At 42.5% G+C, this 18,263-nt stretch overlaps 1 pseudogene; it reads right to left on the bottom strand.

Moving 5' to 3' along the window:
- Positions 1–11,850: 11,850 nt before the first annotated feature.
- Positions 11,851–18,263, bottom strand: part of LOC147021696 (uncharacterized) — a 52,329-nt pseudogene continuing 45,916 nt past the window's right edge.

Raw genomic sequence — 18,263 nt, 5'->3', positions numbered from 1 at the left:
AAAAGCATTTTAAAATGTTTCAAAATGCTTTTAAAGGAAGAAGTAAGAAGCATTTCATTCAATGAAGATTCAGTTTGGAGATATTGAGAAAAGGGAGAGATAAAGAATGAAGTCCAGGCAGAAGGAAATTCAGGCAGATTGAGATTGTTTTGGAGTAAAAAAAAAAAATTTGAAGCAAGGAAGGGGAATAGGTTAATGTTGAGGAGGTAGAAAGGACAATACTTGGGAAAAAAATAAGTGGAACAAGGAATAAGTCATCAAAACAGAGATATAATTTGCATGGCAGCAATCCAAGGAGTAGGCCTTGAGCAACATGAAAACAAATTCAACAATACATCACAAAGTATGATTCAACACAGAAAATTGGATGAAAACTCAAACAGCAACAGAGGAGGGAAATTATAATAGAACAAGAATGGTCACAATGTGGTCACAACCTGTGACGCAAATAAAACAAAAAAGCCGGCAGTGTATAATCAGCAGAGGCCTGATGTCTTAGGCCCACCAGAAAACCAAGATGTCGGCCAAATCATTTTGTCTGGGTGCCATGGTGGGTGGAGTGAAGTGACAAATGTGGGTCGGGTCCGGCAGCTGTCTGACCAATAAGTGCACATTTCAGAAATCGACGCCCAACAACAAAAAAATAACAACATGCAGCTCTTGCAGACCTGTGACATGTTGCAGGTAAAACCATGACTAATCCAGTCTGGAAAACTTTGTTTTGAAGGTGTTATTGGGTTGGTATGGCAAATGATGTTAAAATGCACTGTGGATGTTATACCAGATGTATTATCTTCAAAGAAGGAAAACATCCATACAATTGTTGGGTCTGTTGTCACCAAAAGGCCTTAGGAAATAACTGCCAATGACTTCACTGTTTTGGAGCCAGTTACTAATAAATTCAGAAATGTGTTGCTCGTCATGATGGATATACTAAACTCTTTTGACAGTAGCATGAGTTATGGTGAAAAAGTGGTTCTTAAAGTATGGTATTCCACAGAGCCGACACAGGGACCAGGGTCACAACTTCGGAGACAATGTGGTTGAGGCTTTGTACAGGCTCTGTGGTAATGTCAAGACAAGTACCATTCCATCTCACCCACAGGGGAAAGGGAATCTGTGAGTGATTCAATAGAACCACATACAATCTTCCAAGAACTCTGACACAGGAAAATAAGTGGAAATGACCAGCCCTTTTGCCAGAACTTCTCCATGCTTACAATTGTTTGCCCTCTGCGAGGATGGGCAATGCCCCTTTCCACCTTTTCTTTGACCATGAACAAAGGTTCCCATTGGACTCCCTACTCATGAGACCAGATAAAAGCTTGGAAAATGGAATGGGTAGCTGAACACCATAGACACATGGCAGATGCCTTCCGATTGGTCAGCGAAAAAAAACCGAGAAGACAGCACTGAAGAGGTGAAAACAAGTTAATGTCAAATGCAATGACAAACTGCAGGTACTGGGATGAAGGGTTTTTCTCAGAAGTGCTAGATTATCGGGTCATAGCAGAAAACATACAACTCACTGTGGTGGATCTACCAAATACATCAGACAGTGAGGAGGAAACCAATAATCAATAAGCTATGGATCAGTGGATTTAATTGTTAGAAGAAAACACTGATGAACACCTTCCTTCTAGCCCTCCTCTGGAAGAAGCTGAGCCAACGATAAAAGCCACTGGACATTTTAAGCCAATTAACCCGAGTGATGGGATTTACAGAGTGAGTATGCTCCACACATAAAATGGTTGTGGATGGTAAAGAGGAAAATAGGGGAGTTTGACTTCACTCCTGAGGATGCACCAGTGATGCGTAGGACTACACACTCCACAGCAGGAACACACCCAAACGTGCACAGTATTTTCTTCAAATGCAGACTGTCGGAGGCAGTCCTTTGTCTGTGTTAAAGCAGGAAATTAGTATGAATTTGAACGTTCTAGCCAAGGTAAGTTCTAGCCTGAAGCACAGTTGCTAATGTTCCAGATGCTAGCTGGGGTTATTGGTAGAAAAGAAAAAAACCTCAACGGATCACTATATTATAGTCTACTCGCAGAATATCTGCCCTATGGACGATCTTGTTCCAAGCATGCAACACATTCTTCTGACATACATTTATCTTGGTGGTGTATAGGCAACTGACAGCTGCCTCAATTGCTCGAAAAAATGAAAAATAACCCAGGTTACATGCATGAAGCAAAACATACCTACTGCTGATAATTCAAAACACCACGCTGCATTGGAAAACATGGGGACAGAAACACTGCACTGTAAATGGTAGAGACCTGCAATACCCTCTCCCACCTGGGGTGGCGCTATATGATACACATTTACTTGGAGAATTTGCATCCGCACCCCGACCCCCACCCCCCGCAAGACCAGTGGGAAAGATAAAAACACCCTTATACACTAATCGGGGTCATGCTAATCCTATGTAGCAAGTCTGGATGTAATTGGTTCAGAAGTGTAGCAGAACCGCGACAAACAAATACACGTACAAACACACAAGCAAGAAAGATATTATGATACTTGCGAAATCCCGAAAACAAATTTGATCATAAAAATAGTTGGTGGTCGAATTTAGTGACCTGATATGCAAATCCTCTTCAAATTTCAAGTCAATCAGATGAAAATTGAGAATTTTAGAAATCTCACTGAAGTTGTTGACCTTTGGGTTACATTGATCTTTTGGCCTATGTTGACTTGAAAATAATGGATGCTTGAATTCAGTGACCCGCTATGCAAATCCTCTTCAAATTTCAACTCAATCCGATGAAAATTAACGATTTTAGAAATTCGAGAAAGTTGTTGACCTTTGGCCTATGTTGACCTTTTGACTTCAAAATCAATAGTTTCTTGCTTATGACCAACTCAACCATTTCGTGAAGTTTTGTGAAGATCGGTTTTAAAATGTGACTCAGAGGCATTTGACATACGAACATACTTGAAAAATCTTCGATTTTCACAACTAACAAACACACAAACATCAGCCCTGGAGTAAGGATTCTGGTTTTAAACAGCTGTAAATTCTGTTGAATATTTCAAACCTGGTTATTTTGTCAAAGATGACAATATTTAAGTAGGGGGTGGATGAACAATATTACATATATGATCTAGAAATATTATAAATTGCCTGAACTGTATAAGAACTGTAATTGATTATTTCGTTGTTATTGGAATAAGACATTCGGTGATGATGACAGTGTGAGCTGTATTATTTTGGGGATATTTAATAAAATGGTCCCTTCATTACCCTACTTGCTCGGGGATATTGGCGAGGAACATCTTCGGCAAGAGAGCCACCATTTTCTTTGAACTGTCTTTGAAACTGTGTTTCTGTCTTTGGAGAGCTTTGACATTTGAACCATTTTGAGTGTGTCCAGATTGGGAAGTGATGTTCTGAGTGAAGCTGTCATGCCTGTGGAGTGGTAAAGAACTGCTGTCGTACCCACGTTAGTGGTGCATGACGGTTTATCTGCTGTACAATCAGGGAGTAGGCTTTCCATGTACCGTTAGCACAGAGGGCTCAGAGCCCCTTTAATTCTTGCCATTTTTGTCATGATTAGTGATGGATATCACACTGACTGGGGATGATTATCAGGTTATATGCATTTCAAACTTTATAATTATGTTCACTTCTTGAAATTGTTTTTCAAAGTTAATTTTAATTAATTGTTAGTTCAAGTGAGTTATCTCCCTTGGCAGGGGTTCTGGAATCCATCTGTGACAGTTTAAACAATGTCGTCGCCAAAGTGCTGTGGAATATCTCAAAGTTAACATCATTAATGGAATGAACTCTTGTGGTAATTTATAATGTTTTTACTATTGCGATTGTTTGTGAGATACATCCACAGATTCGGTAATGTAATACATTGACATTCAGTATGTACTGGCGAACCTGGTGAAGGGAACAGAAATCCATTGTGTTGTAATAGTGTGTTTATGATGCAATAATGTCAGATTCAATGGAATATGTGATCGAAGCATTTGTGTTGCTCTTAGAGGAAAACTCACATCATATTAAAGACCCCTTCTGTGGAAACTCAATGGAAGGCTTGAACTGATCATTCGACGATGTCCGTATCGTGGGTTTTCACCAGACACATGTTATATTGGAGGCTGGATCACAACATTTGTCGGCCAAAAAACTATAATTTTTCAGAATCATTTCACACCTTGCTTTGTTTGAATATACATAGTGTGATCACGTGATTGACAACTTTATCCTCAGCGCCTGCACATGGGTCGGTGACTGAGGGCTCAAGAACAATTGCCGATAGATAGCACAATTCCTCATTTTATCGGTGATGGGTCATATTGTTCCACAACAGATTGCTATTACTATCATATCCGAAATGCACAACATTTCAAATGCAATAATCAAGTGCACAGGGCCTATAAATCATATGAGATAAGCTCGATTAAAAAGAGTTGATGTATTTCATGTATTTCATGAACAATGACTGTCTATCATGCAGGTGATGTTACACGCACAGACCGACCATCTCACCTGCATGGGATACAGCGATGACATAACTTCAAGACTTCTTCATTCAATTTATATGATGGTTATGTCGGTTCACGTTGCCTCGAGCACAAATTGATGAAATGTCAAGCATCGCCTTAAAAATAGCCTTCAGATTCCATTATATGGTGCGGGGCTCCTTGTGAGGTTTCTGGTACAATATAAATACAGTATATAAAAAAAGAATCCACCTTCGACCCCAAATGACCGGTATATGTCACCAACAAACAAATTTCAATTTACCTCGCTGTCCAGATGATTGTAATGTGTACGGTATCTGAAATCCCTCGCCGATGACGGATAGTAAAATAGCATGAATTGTTTATCCGAATGTTATTAATGATATTTATACAATAAATTCTGACTGTTTGGCTTCACAGGGTTGCCTATAGCATGTGACATGCATCGCAAAGCATCTGTTTTGGGTTTCATGCACTGTCGCTTCTCAAACTGTTTCTACATGAGAATACAGTGTTTCTAAATACGATACCCTACATCTCATAAGCTGCACTTGAAATGTGCAAAAGTTATTTGGCTGAAAAATATTTTCGTTATAAACTAGTTAAACAGTATACTTTCATACATCTGCTGCAACTACTAAAGTGCAATGAAATAGTTTTGTGAATGTCATTAAAAGTATGCATCAGAAAAAGTTTTCTTATTTCATGTGCAATTATTTGGGGTTCATTGTCTCTGAACTTCCTTCGGTTTCTTTCTCCTCCGTAAGCAGCTTTGGTGTTCCTGCAATGGTAACACGATCCGGGCCAGACAGGCATCTCGCGGCGTTTGGAAAGAGTTAGGGGTGCCAACAGCACTGAAGCATAAAAGTGAGCAGGATTGAGTTTAAAAGGTGCCTCAAAACGCAGAGAGAAACTTGTGCTGTTAGCAGCCCGTTAAATCGTTTGAGTTGACCCCAGCTGCCAAATCGTTTCCTCCCTTCGAAGCGATTATAGCAGGGTGGAGGTCTTACCGACAATGGGAACAAGAACCGTTGTCGGAGGCAGTCTATAGGCGGCTGCTAATGGCGGTCGCCTTCATCTAATTTCCCACATCCTGGCTGCAAGGACCTGTGCCGCGAACAGGAAAAGACCAGGTCGTTCAGAAATCCACACCAACACCATCTGAGAGCAGATACTCACAGGGTGGCCGATACCGGAGGTGCTCCCCCCCCCCAAATTATTTTTTAATCTTTTCTTTACTGTGTCTTTCTCCTCTTTTTTTTTTCCTCTCTCCTCTCTCCTCTTTACCTTTGAAACAAAGTTGTGGAGGGGTCGAGACCTCGACAATGGACATTTTCCAGCTGATGACATTGAATCAGGAACAGTTGAAGTAATCCCTTAATCTCTTTTCTTCTCTGACCCTGGTGGTCAAACGAAATTCACAGGCACATCGTGGATTCAACATCAGGCTCTGCACCAGTTCTCCAACACAGAAATGAAAACTGTGACAGATGAGCTTCTCAATTACTGTGTGCTGGCTATTTTAATAGAGTGCAGGTGCTAAGGTTAAGGACATCAAGGAAATCCATTCAAAACCATTATTGTTTGATTTGGATTGCAATGGATCTATTTTTTTTTTTAAATAAGTTAAGAAGAAAGGTGTAGGCAACAAAGAATTGCACAAAGTAAATATTACTCTCCCCTTTTGTCACAAATAAGAGATATCAGACCTTGTTGCAGGTGACGTTTCATTCATAACCCACAGACTGTTTTTTTTCAATTTGAAGTTCTTGTTTGTGGGCTGATTACTCGACTATATCCATATCTCTGGACGACAGGATGAGTCAATTGATCGAGTATTGTTTCAACAGAATGGCAGGGGCTCAAACTCAAGACCCTAAGATCTCAAGCCAGCCACCATAACCGTTAAGCTAACACCAGGCTTATAATCTGTGGCTGAAAGCACCTGAGAGGGTTCATGGGGTGCAGAAGAAATGTCGCTTGAGATGAGGTCTGTTCTGTTTTGTTTATGACAAAATACAGGAGATGGAGTTGTATATACTTGGTGCATTTGTTGGTAGGCTGTGCATTTTTTCTCTTCTTTGAAAAAAAAAACCAACTGTATATGTATATATATATATATGTGTTACATATATAAACATAATGAAGCTGCATGCGTATGAAGCCTTCAGAAACCCATTGGCTGGAGAGCTGGCTTGACTCCAACCACAATAATTGTCAGGAAGAAATCATACGTCCGCCATGTTGGTATTCTGGTAAGCCTAAGATATATTTGGAAGTCTCGTATTCACAATTTGAATTATCCTACCTTTATAACCACAATCTATTATATATGCACATAAGCAGTAAGCATATTAATTTTTGCTTCATATCGGGTTATTTTGATTTCTGTGAGCGATCGAGGTTGCGGTCTGGCCAATACACTACCAAAATAAAGGAATGAGCAATTTATAGGATAAATGAAGGTTTATGTACGTAATTTTGGTTTTAGATTGGGTTGTCAAGGCTTAATAGTATGAAAATAGAGAAGGATCACCCATCATCATCAACGAACGACAACTGCAGGCAACAATTGCAGGATCACACAAAACGGTGTGAATTCCTGGCATTGCATTGCAGCCCACTGACGAGTCCTTTCCATTTGTTTGGCAACGATAACAGTTCCCATTACAGTACAGCTCGTATTTAGCATGACAATAAATAAATAAGACTCAAGATTAAGCTTTGCAAGGAGTTGAAGTGAACCTGTGAGATCCAGTTTTCGCACATGGCCTACTATATGGAGCTTTCACCATTGTGTTTGTGGGAATTTCAATAACCAAATTTTTAAAAACAGCGTTGCATTATAGATGTTTTATGGAGATGTGCATAAACATTAATCTTTGTAAACAGCTGCATGTGACGGGTAGAAAAAAATTGGCTCTGTAATTTAGAAAACATGTTAATACGGCAAACGGCTTGGGAATCCTGTGTTATCAAATATATTTTGTTTTGAAACTCACAAAGAGAAACCATGTAACCTTTGTAAAGCACACCAAGTCATATAAAATAACCACTTTCTTTAGAAACAGTCACGAGGACAAAGGAAAATGTGATCGCTCCTACGCTGCTGAGGTTAAAAGTTAAAACCTCCACCACCCATCATCATCATAAGATACGGGATGAAACTTTGCCACCGCGGTGCCCGTAACCAAGCATGCAGGCATGCACACACAACCACGGAGAGTCCCTTTACAGATCCAAATCTACCCATATGTTCCTCTGCCTTGAAGCAACTGCTGACTGTACATCCCGATCGGGACACAAACTGCACCGCTATTGACTGTAGGAAACTCGGCAAGTGGCTTCAGCACTCAGGCAAGCACTTCAAGTAAATGGTTTATAAGGTACGGCTGGCTTGGCAAGTAATAGCAAGCTTGGTAATGGCACACACCCACAAAAAAAAAACATTGATGATTTCTTAACATTTTCAGATTTCACTCCAGATTTCCAGTTATTTAATCCATGTGATCCAATCCTCCAAACTCAAATTATATTTCTATTATATACTTGAATTAGTCCGTGAGATTAGATCGTGGAAAATCGCATCACATAATGAATAAAATTACTCCAAACTCCTAATTTGAAAACTATAGCACTCACAAAAGTGTTGTATACAGCGATCTGTAGGTACGAAAATCAGGCATTCAATGATATCAGTGAGGAAAATGAAAAAAAAATACATTTTGAGGACTTTATCGTTAATAAACCATTGCGTCCTGTTCCAAGTCAAGGCATTAATGAGCAGGCTGAACAACATGGAAAATTAAGACCACAGCAAGGTGTAACCGAGGATGCGCCGTAAGACCCCGTTTGAGAGTGAGGTGTCCGAGGATGCACCTGATAAAGGATATAATTAAATAAGGTCGTTAATTATCTTCAAAAGGGGTGTTTTAATTAACCCAAACACCCAATTTTCACTTGTGCACTTCCTTGGAGTTCCCATGGTATGCTTGCAAGTTTGGGGCCACTAGGTTTCATGGTTTTGGAGTTATGTAAGAGACAGATGGACTGATGGACACACTGACATTTGTTAGTATAGATAAACTGTCATGGTTTTGGAAACTTACCCCGGGGAGAGCATACATGGACACATAGGAGACCCGAGGATTAGTTATTTCATTCATCTTTGTGTAAATAGTCCTAAGCCACTTGTCTAAGGGTTGTGGGTTGTTCACGTGGTATGCATTGGTTAGTTTGTGTTTTCCCAGTGTGATGTCTTCCCTTCTCCCCTCAACAATCCATCCTTTACTTCATCGGCCCATTCCCCCCACTCCTTTCAACAATCCCTCCTTTACCCCAGCAATCTGTTCCCTCCCCCCCACACTTCTTTCAACAATCCCTCCTTCACTCCATTGGTCCGTACCAAACCCTCTATTACTTTCCACCCCAATTGGTCCACCTCCCCTCCCCCCCCACCACACTCTGCTCCTTTCAAGAATCCCTCCTTTACACCATTGGTCCGTTCCCCCCTTTGCCTTTCTCAATCCACCAATAACATCCCCTTCGCCAAACATCATTTTGACAGTTCCTCCTTCACCCCATTGGTCTTACCTTTTGCCCCACAGCCAACCCTTCATCCCTTGGTCCAGCGGCATCTCTCTCCGATTTCACTCCATGCATTCTTTAATTGAGCACATTCGGTCCATTTGTGATCATTAATCCTTCCGGCTGATCGGATTACCTTCACCGCATGGGACTGTGTCCACTCTCACATGCATGTCTGTGGCACGAGGTGCGGCGTTTTTCCCGTGCATGGTGGGGTGTGGCACATCTCACAGCCAGGGTACAGTGGAGACTGTAAAATGAATGCTTACGCGCGAGGGAGGGAGTAAGGGCTCTCATCGCAGCCTTGGGCACGTGAAGGGAGGGTAGGGGCTGTGTTGAAATTCCCACAGAATGAGGGGGCATTGTGTACCCACTCCGATCGGATGCACACCAATGAGAAAGAGGCTTACACGAGCAGACATGGAGAAAGCTATATGAACAGGAAGAGGCCAGGAGGGCAAGTGCACAGGACAGTCGCCAAAAAGGTTGTCCTGCGAGGAGGAGAAGGCTCAGAGATGGGAGAAAAAGCGACATCCTGAGAAAGAAGAAGCTGCGGAAGAGGAGGGTGAGCCACGTATCTTGCCAGAGAGGACTTAGCTGCTGGGTCTGGACACCTCAGGGACGTGGCTGCATGTCCCATCACGCCGCATTGCCACTGCCCATCTTCCCCAACATTTCCTCCCTGTTCCCTAGTATATTTGGACGATGGTGTAGCCCCGTTGGGCTGTGCGAGGTGAGGGAGAAAATAAGTGACCCTACTTTTCTTTTCTTCTTGAGTTCTTCTTGTTGTGTTTTTTCTTCTCCCCTGATAGAATTATGGCCTTGTTTCTTGTGTAAATAAATTGTCTAAGAAGGAATATATGTTCGTTAAATCCTCTCTTATGTGCCTTTTGCTTTATTGCCTGTAATTACTCACTTTTAAATGATTGCTTCTGTGTGTGTTTGTGTGTATGTGTGTAATAAATAATTGTTTGTTGTTACATAACATGGCCAAAAGTATGGAGACACCTCCTCACCCAACATCTCATTCGAAATTCATAGGCATTAATATGGAGTTGTCCCCCCCCCCCCATTGCTGCTATAACAGCCTTCACTCTTCTGGGAAGGCTTTCCACTAGATATTGGAACATTGCTGTGGGGATTTGCTTCCATTCAGCCATAAGAACATTAGTGAGATCAGGCACTGATGTTGGGCGATGAGGCCTGGCTCACAGTTGGTGTTCCAATTCATCCCAAAGGTGTTTAATGTGGTTGAGGTCAGGGCTCTGTGCAGGCCAGTCAAGTTCTTCCACACCGATTTCGACAAACCATTTTTGCATGGACCTCACTTTGCGCATGGAGACATTGTCATGCTGAAACAGGAAAGGGCCTTCCCCAAACTGTTGCCACAAAGTTGGAAGCACAGAATCGTCTTGACTCTAGAATGTCATTGTATGCTGTAGCATTAAGATTTAACTTCACTGGAATAAGGGGCCAAGCCCAAACCATGAAAAACAGCCCCAGACCATAATTCCTCCAACAACAAACTTTACAGTTGGCACCCAGCATTCGAGCAGGTTGCGTTCTCCTGGCATCCGCCAAACCGATATTCGTTCGTCAGATAGTGAAGTGTGATTCATCACTCGAGAGAACACGTTTCCACTGCTCCAGAGTCCCATGGCGGTGAGCTTTACATCACTCCAGCCGACACTTGGCATTGCACATGGTGATCTTCGGCTTGTATGTAGCTGCTCGGCCATGGAAACCAATTTCATGAAGCTCTCGATGAACGATGTTTATGCTAACGTTGTTTCCAGAGGCAGTTTGGAACTCAGTAGAGAGTGTTGCTACTGACGACAGACGATTTTTTTCCCCGCAACATGCTTTAGCACTCGGCGGTCCTGTTCTGTGAGCTTGTGCAGTCTACCACTTTGTGGCTGAGCTGTTGTTGCTCCAAGACGTTTCCACTTCACAATAACAGCACTTACAGTTGACTGGGGCAGCTCTAGCAGAGCAGAAATTTGACGGTGCCACATTGCTATCTGATGCAATGCCATCCTATGACGGTGCCACATTGCTATCTGATGCAATGCCATCCTATGACGGTGCCCAATTGAAAGTCACTTGTTCTTCAGTATGGCCCATTCTACTGCCAATGTTTGCCGATGGAGATTACATGGCTGTGTGCTTGATTTTATACACCTGTCAGTAATGGGCATGGCTGAAATAGCAAAATCCACCAATTAGAAGGGGTGTCCATATCCTTTTGGCTTTGTTGTGTATTTTCAATATGTCTCGGTTGTCCTTTCCTTCATTGGTCCGACACAGTGTACAAGTATAGTTAGACGGGAAGTTGTACCCCACCTGATTTTCTCTGCTAGCCGTTGCTGCAAATATCTGTTCAGCTTGGCAGAATATCACCAGGTGTGGTGCCGAGGGCATGGATTCTAGTTAGGTTGCCATGCCAATAGAAAGGTATCACGGAAATATCGAAGCATAAACCTGTTAGGCCGGTCATCTAAGTCAAGCGGACACTGCTGTTTAAGAAGTACAGCTGGTTGGACCATGGGAAATGCCAGTGTCTTTGACTTTTGATTAAACCTGTCAGCAAAGTGACAGGCAGGATTAGAATTGCAATGATAAATGTGTAACAACCTGCACGGAGCAACAGGTCGAATAGTTTGACCACAGTGGTGAAGTCTTAAAAAGTTAGGTGAGCAACCCTAAACTATACGACGGTCAGTTGAGGCTGTGAATCAACTGAACTTGAAGGTGAAGCCGAAGCAGCTCATTCATGGGCTACTCCTGCAGGAGTAGCTTGGCTGTCCCCGTGCTGCAGGCCAGTTTGTGCAGAACAACAACATTATGGAAGACTGTGCGGTACAGGTATATGATATACAAAAATTCAAACTGCTCTCAGGGCATATGATATACTAAGCCACAATGAGCTCTGACCAATAAAAGCCTTGAGGGCACTTCAATAAACTGATAGAGTATATTCCCATATGTTGCTTGAGTTATAGTGATGTGCAGACTCATTATTGTTGGCTTACGAGCTCAATCTAGATGCAGTGAACCAATTCAAGATGGCACTTGAGGCAGGCCATCCACTCAAGTATGAACCAAGTAAAGTGAAGTGACTTGCCCAGGTCCATCATTAATTATAGGAAATAAGAAAAGTTCTTGCCTATGATTTTTAAGTTAATCAACGATTCTTTGTAAATATGAAGTGAGTTAATGCTTAGGTGCTGAACAAAATGTGGGTAAGCACTTTTTACGCGAGTTGAGGCAGTCAGAGCAGGCTATATGGCCGTAGCCTCAGAGGCCATTTTGAGGCCACCGGACACTGTTTTAAGGCCTTCCGAGGCAGTTCACACAATTGTAATTTTAATCAAAAAATTTAGTTTGGTTTTGATTTGTTTTTGCAGGAAACCATGATTAACATGGTTGATTTAATCACAAAACCTGAGGATATGTCCTTTTTTTCTCGGTGACCCTGCGTGAAGCTTTAAAATGCCACACAAAAAACAGTCAAACCTCTAAACATACAGCAAAAGCCAAAGCTGTAAGGAGAGAGAGAGAGAGAGAGAGAGAGAGAGAGAGAGAGAGAGAGAGAGAGAGAGAGAGAGAGAGAGAGAGAGAGAGAGAGAGAGAGAGAGAGAGAGAGAGAGAGAGAGAGAGAGAGAGAGAGAGAGAGAGAGAGAGAGAGAGAGAGAGAGAGAGAGAGAGAGAGAGAGAGAGAGAGAGAGAGAGAGAGAGAGAGAGAGAGAGAGAGAGAGAGAGAGAGAGAGAGAGAGAGAGAGAGAGAGAGAGAGAGAGAGAGAGAGAGAGAGAGAGAGAGAGAGAGAGAGAGAGAGAGAGAGAGAGAGAGAGAGAGAGAGAGAGAGAGAGAGAGAGAGAGAGAGAGAGAGAGAGAGAGAGAGAGAGAGAGAGAGAGAGAGAGAGAGAGAGAGAGAGAGAGAGAGAGAGAGAGAGAGAGAGAGAGAGAGAGAGAGAGAGAGAGAGAGAGAGAGAGAGAGAGAGAGAGAGAGAGAGAGAGAAAAAAAAAACAAGGCAGTGTGAAAGATCATCTTCAGCCAGACAGCTTGTTTTTGATTGGGAAAAAGCAGCATTTAACTATGATCCAAGCCAAGAATATGTGGAGAACACTTTTCTCTCAATAGGAGCCATGGAAACACACTGTCTACATTGCAATGAATTAAAATATGAAGGGGAGTCTCCAGGCATGTGCTGCTCCAATGGAAGGGTTATATTGCCTTTATTACATGAACCACTTGAACCTTTAAAATTATTACTGAAGGGAGATTCTCCAAGGTCAAAGTACTTCTTGGATAATATTCGAAAATATTTTTCCTGCTTTCAAAGGACATCATTTCGATGCTCCAAAGATGCCACTCCAAGTGGTTGGAGATCTACTTTCAAAATCCAAGGTCAAGTATACCATTGCATTGGATCCCTCTTTCCACGAGAGAATGCAGAACCAAAATTTGTTCAAATATACTTTATGGGAAACGAAGAGGAGCAGTATGCTCATAGATGCAAAATAACACCTGGTTTAATGAGGATATTGTTATGTCACTGTAGCATCTGCTGCATGAGAAAAATGCTTTGATAAAGGTGTTCAATTATGCTCTTGAGAAAATGCCAACTAATGATCTACAGATTGTCATCAATGCTGACAAGAGACCAGCTGGAGAGCATGTCAGAAGATTTAATGCCCCAACAACAAATGAAGTTGCTATCCCGTTGGTCAATGAAGAATATGAAAAGAGAGATATACTGCTGAGGAGGATGGACAGTGTCATCTTTACTATAATTCAGGGACTAGTGTTTGTGGGTTTGTTGTAGGTTTGTTTGTTTGTTTGTTTGTTTGTGGGTTTGTTTGGCGGGTTATTCCTCCTATGGTTCTGGCCCAATTACATCCAGACTTGCTATAGAGGATCAGCATAACCCCAATGAATGTATAGGGGTGTTTTATCTTTGCCGGTGGTCTTGTGGGTATGAGGGTGGGGGGATGCAAATTCTCCTGGTAAATGTGTATCGTGTAGTGCTGTTTCCAGGTGGGGGAGGGTATAATAAGTCTCCACCATCTACAGTACAGTATTCTTGTACAGAGCTGTTATACCTATCCAGAGCTGTCCATTGCCTATACACCGCCCAATTAAGGGTATGCGTCGAAAGAACGTATTGAATGCTTGGAACAAGATTACCAGTCGGGCGGGTACTCTGCACGTACAAAAAATACCTGAAATCCACAGATCCTACGATGGACTGCAATATCTTCACGTTTTGTCAGGGAGAAGATGATTATTACTTCCACATTCCTGAAATAGATCCAAACACAGGAACACATCACCAAAGCAAGAAAAGTCAGTGCTGCTGACTTCTATTCTAAAAGACTAATGAAGCACCCACAAAGCTCCAATCACTTGGTCAAAATGCAAGATCTCCTTAGTCCATAAATGGTTAACATGTATGCTAAGGTTGAATCTGAACAGTTGCTTTCATCAGACTGAATCAAAATAAACGAAGAGGAGATGATTACGCTCATCTCAAAGATGCTGTGTTGAGTGATGGCAATGTCACAGATTAGATATCCTACCATCAACTCGTACAGGTGTAGCAAGAGACATGCATGAATAAACTCAGGATGCTATGGCATATGGAAGACCTGACCTGTTTATTACCTTTACCTGTAATCCAGTGGGAAGAAATTTTACAGGGACTTCAACCTGGCGAAAAATCTCAGCACAGACATGACATCATTTCCAGAGTGTTTAGCCAAAAGGTAATCAAGCCAAATGCCTCATTAAGGAGAGTCATGTATTTGGCGAATTAGATACTTTTTGCTCACCATTGAGTGGCAGAAAAGAGATGTACCTCATGCTCATATATTGGTTTGGCTCAAACAAAAGATTCGTACCAGCCAAATTGACTCATTCATTTATGCAGAGCTACCAGATCCTGCAGTGGATAAAGAACTGTTTGACGTAATTAAGTCATATGATTCATGGACCATGTGGAACCATGAACCTAGGGTCACCAGGCATGCAAGAAGGAAAGTGTACAAATAAATACCACAGAGGTTTTGTCTAAGATACCATTACAGGAGAAAATAGCTATCCTCAATACAGAAGAAGAAAGCCTGAAGATGGTGAAATCAGCTTTAATATGAAAGTTAGACGTCGTGAGGAGTAAGTCGACAACAGATGTGTTGTTCCTTACTAGTCCAGGCCGTATCGGAAAAAGACTGTGAACTTCAGAGGACAAATATGCCCTTTGGCACATAGGTACATTGAAGCTTTCTCTTCATTTCAGGAAACAGCCTGCCGGTCTGTCTGTCTGTCGGTCGGTCTGTCTGATGCATCATATCTGTCTGTGTGTGAACATTTTCGTTTGCTGGCCAAAACTTCTAAACTGTTTCATGTATCATCATGAAACTTCACAGACACTTCACACTATTTGTAAAGAAGCGCCTTTTACTATTTTGGACTTTCTGGTATCTTTTTCTTTTTTTTCGTTTTTTTTAATATCTTCTTCTTCTTCTTCTTTCGGCTGCTCCCGTTAGGGGTCGCCACAGCGGATCATCCGTATGATCCGCATAGTTTTACGCCGGATGCCCTTCCTGACGCAACCCTGGTCGCCTCTTACGACACAGGGATATGGTACACCTATTTTAACCGGGGTATACACCGGCCCAGTATACTGGTACTCATTTCGCCGACCTCGGAAGGATGACAGGTTGAGTCAACCCCCTGGTGTATTAATTCAGTGGCCCAACGGGGCTTGAACTCAGGACCTCTTGGATCCAAAGCCGCTGCCCTAACCACTGCGCCAACACCAGGCTATTTATTTCTTTTTAATATATATTTCTTTTTAAAATATTTTCCATTTTATGACCTCCACCACCGAAGGTGAAGGTGGTATGGGCGTCGATTGGTGGGGGATGGGGGGGACATGTCCCCCTCCCCCCACTTTTTATCAAGGGGGGGGACAACATATCGATTGTCCCCCCCCCCCCACTTTTTTCATTGAACATAAGTTACGTAACACTGGAGCCTCTCTGGATCTTTACTTTTAGCCAAAAACAACAAAAGAAAAAGAACCTTTAATTTTATTGGTCTATTATAGTTCTATTAAAGATGATAGGTTAACAATTCAACATTGAGAATCCATGCTTCCCAAGCTATGGTCTCCCACCGGCCAAGCGTCCATAGCGACGTCGCTTTTTGATGCTTCGATGTCGGCTCTTCCTATCATTGCGAAGCAGAATTCGCCAAGCGTTGGATTGTTCACCCACTAACAGGGAACATGACCTGGACATTTTGAGGTATGTTGGGACGTTTTCGGACTTTGTATCATCATTTTATGAGTGTTTAAATAAATCGCGGCTTCATGGCCTGGAGCGCCACGCCTTGGATAGTGTTAGGCCGCAACGGCTCGGGGCCCCTTTAGCGACCAAACTAGTTTATTTCACCTTTCTAACTTATATCGCCAGATGCCTGATGTTATTACCTGCACGATGATGTGTGTGTTTAATTTTTGTGACTTTGCACCGTCGAGTTATAAGCCAATAAAATATTTCGCGGCCTGGTATGCTGATTGAGATGGTGGAGCTTGTGCAGGATGACGCAGTTTCACTTTCCCGGCTTTCACAAATCCCGAAAGAATTACATAAATGTTCGCATTACAACTGATTTTAGCTCATTCCTTTGGTGAACCCTTTTGATGGCATGCAAATCAAGAACACAATCTTCAAAGATTGTGGTTCAAAGTGGTTCAAAGATTTTCCGTGGCTTCATTTTGATCAGAGCATCGGCGGTGTACTCTGTCACACCTGTACGGATGCTTCTCGTGAAAAACTTACCGAACTTGCCTGCTGTGCAGAAGACGCATTTGTCTCAAAGGGCTTTCGGAACTGGAAAAAGGCTACAGAAAAATTCAGACAACACGAACGATCAAACACACATAGGCTTGCCTCTGAAAATCTGAAATGTCGCAGAAGTCAACCTGGTGTCCATGTGCAGCTGAGCAGCAAACTGCTGGAAGAGCAAAGATCTGCATGGTCAGCACTTCTGAAGATTATCACCTCACTCCAATATTTAGCCTAACAAGGTTTTGCAATTCGTGGGAAGGATGCCACGAATTCTACAGTTGATGAGTCATGCCATCCTCAGAAATATCTGCAGTAACGTGAATGAAATGTTCACTCAGTTCGGACTCGTAACTGATGTAATGCAAGATATTCAGGGTGATGAGCAGGAGTCGGTGTGTGTGCGCTATGTGATGGATTCCTTTGATGGTCAAGAAGATCTCATCGGCCCCTACCAAGTATCATCAACAACAGGAGTATCACTTTGTAAGATGCTTCAGGATGTCCTAATTCGGTGTCAACTCCCTTAGAGCACATACTTACGATGGGGCAAGCAACATGTCCGGAAAGTACAAGGGCTGTCAAGCACAGCTAAAAAAAACTCCAACCGCTGGCCAATTATGTTCACTGTGGAGCTCATGTCACCCAACTCATTACATCCAAAGCCCTACAAACTGCACCGTTCAAAAGAGACGCCCTCGATTATGTCCAGGTACTCAGCAACATCCACAACCACTCTGGAAAATTCAAGCATCTGTAGTTGAATATCCATGCTGACACTCCTTGCCCTACACGCCTGAGGCCAATTTGCCCGACTCGTTGGTTAACTCGTTCTCCTGCCGTGAAATCGATATTGGATAACGATGAAGTGGTACTGGATGCCCTTCAACAAGCAAGTGATTACTTTGGTACGAACACGGCATCGTGAGCCAATGGTATTCGAAGCTGTCTTTCATCAGGAAAGTGTGTTCTGGGTCTGTTTGCATCATTGCCCGTTCTCCAATCCCTTGAATACCTCAATAAGGCACTTCAGGGTTCACAAGTTACCGTCTCTGGTATGCTTACTGTTGCAAAGATAACTGCACAGAATCTCCAATCTCTCCGTACCGACCAGACGTCTAAGGAGGTTTTCGAAGCAGCACAACAGAAGCTCCAGCAGTGCCAACTAGATCCAGTGACCCTCCCTCGTAAGCGCAAGCTTCCGAAGAGACTTGATGGAGGCACGCAGGAATACACTGCCAATTCTGCAGAGGAGGTATACAGAGTTGAATTTTTCAAAGTCATCGACAGCGCATCCGAGAACTTGAATGAGTACTTTAGATCAACCGACCTCATGGCG

This window comes from Eptatretus burgeri, chromosome 8 (genome assembly GCF_056783735.1).
Source record: "Eptatretus burgeri isolate ZD-2024b chromosome 8, Ebu_testis_v1, whole genome shotgun sequence".
Classification (NCBI taxonomy): Eukaryota; Metazoa; Chordata; class Myxini; order Myxiniformes; family Myxinidae; genus Eptatretus; species Eptatretus burgeri.
The sequence above is the reverse complement of the archived record's forward strand: the minus strand, read 5'-3'. Positions and strand labels throughout refer to the sequence as shown.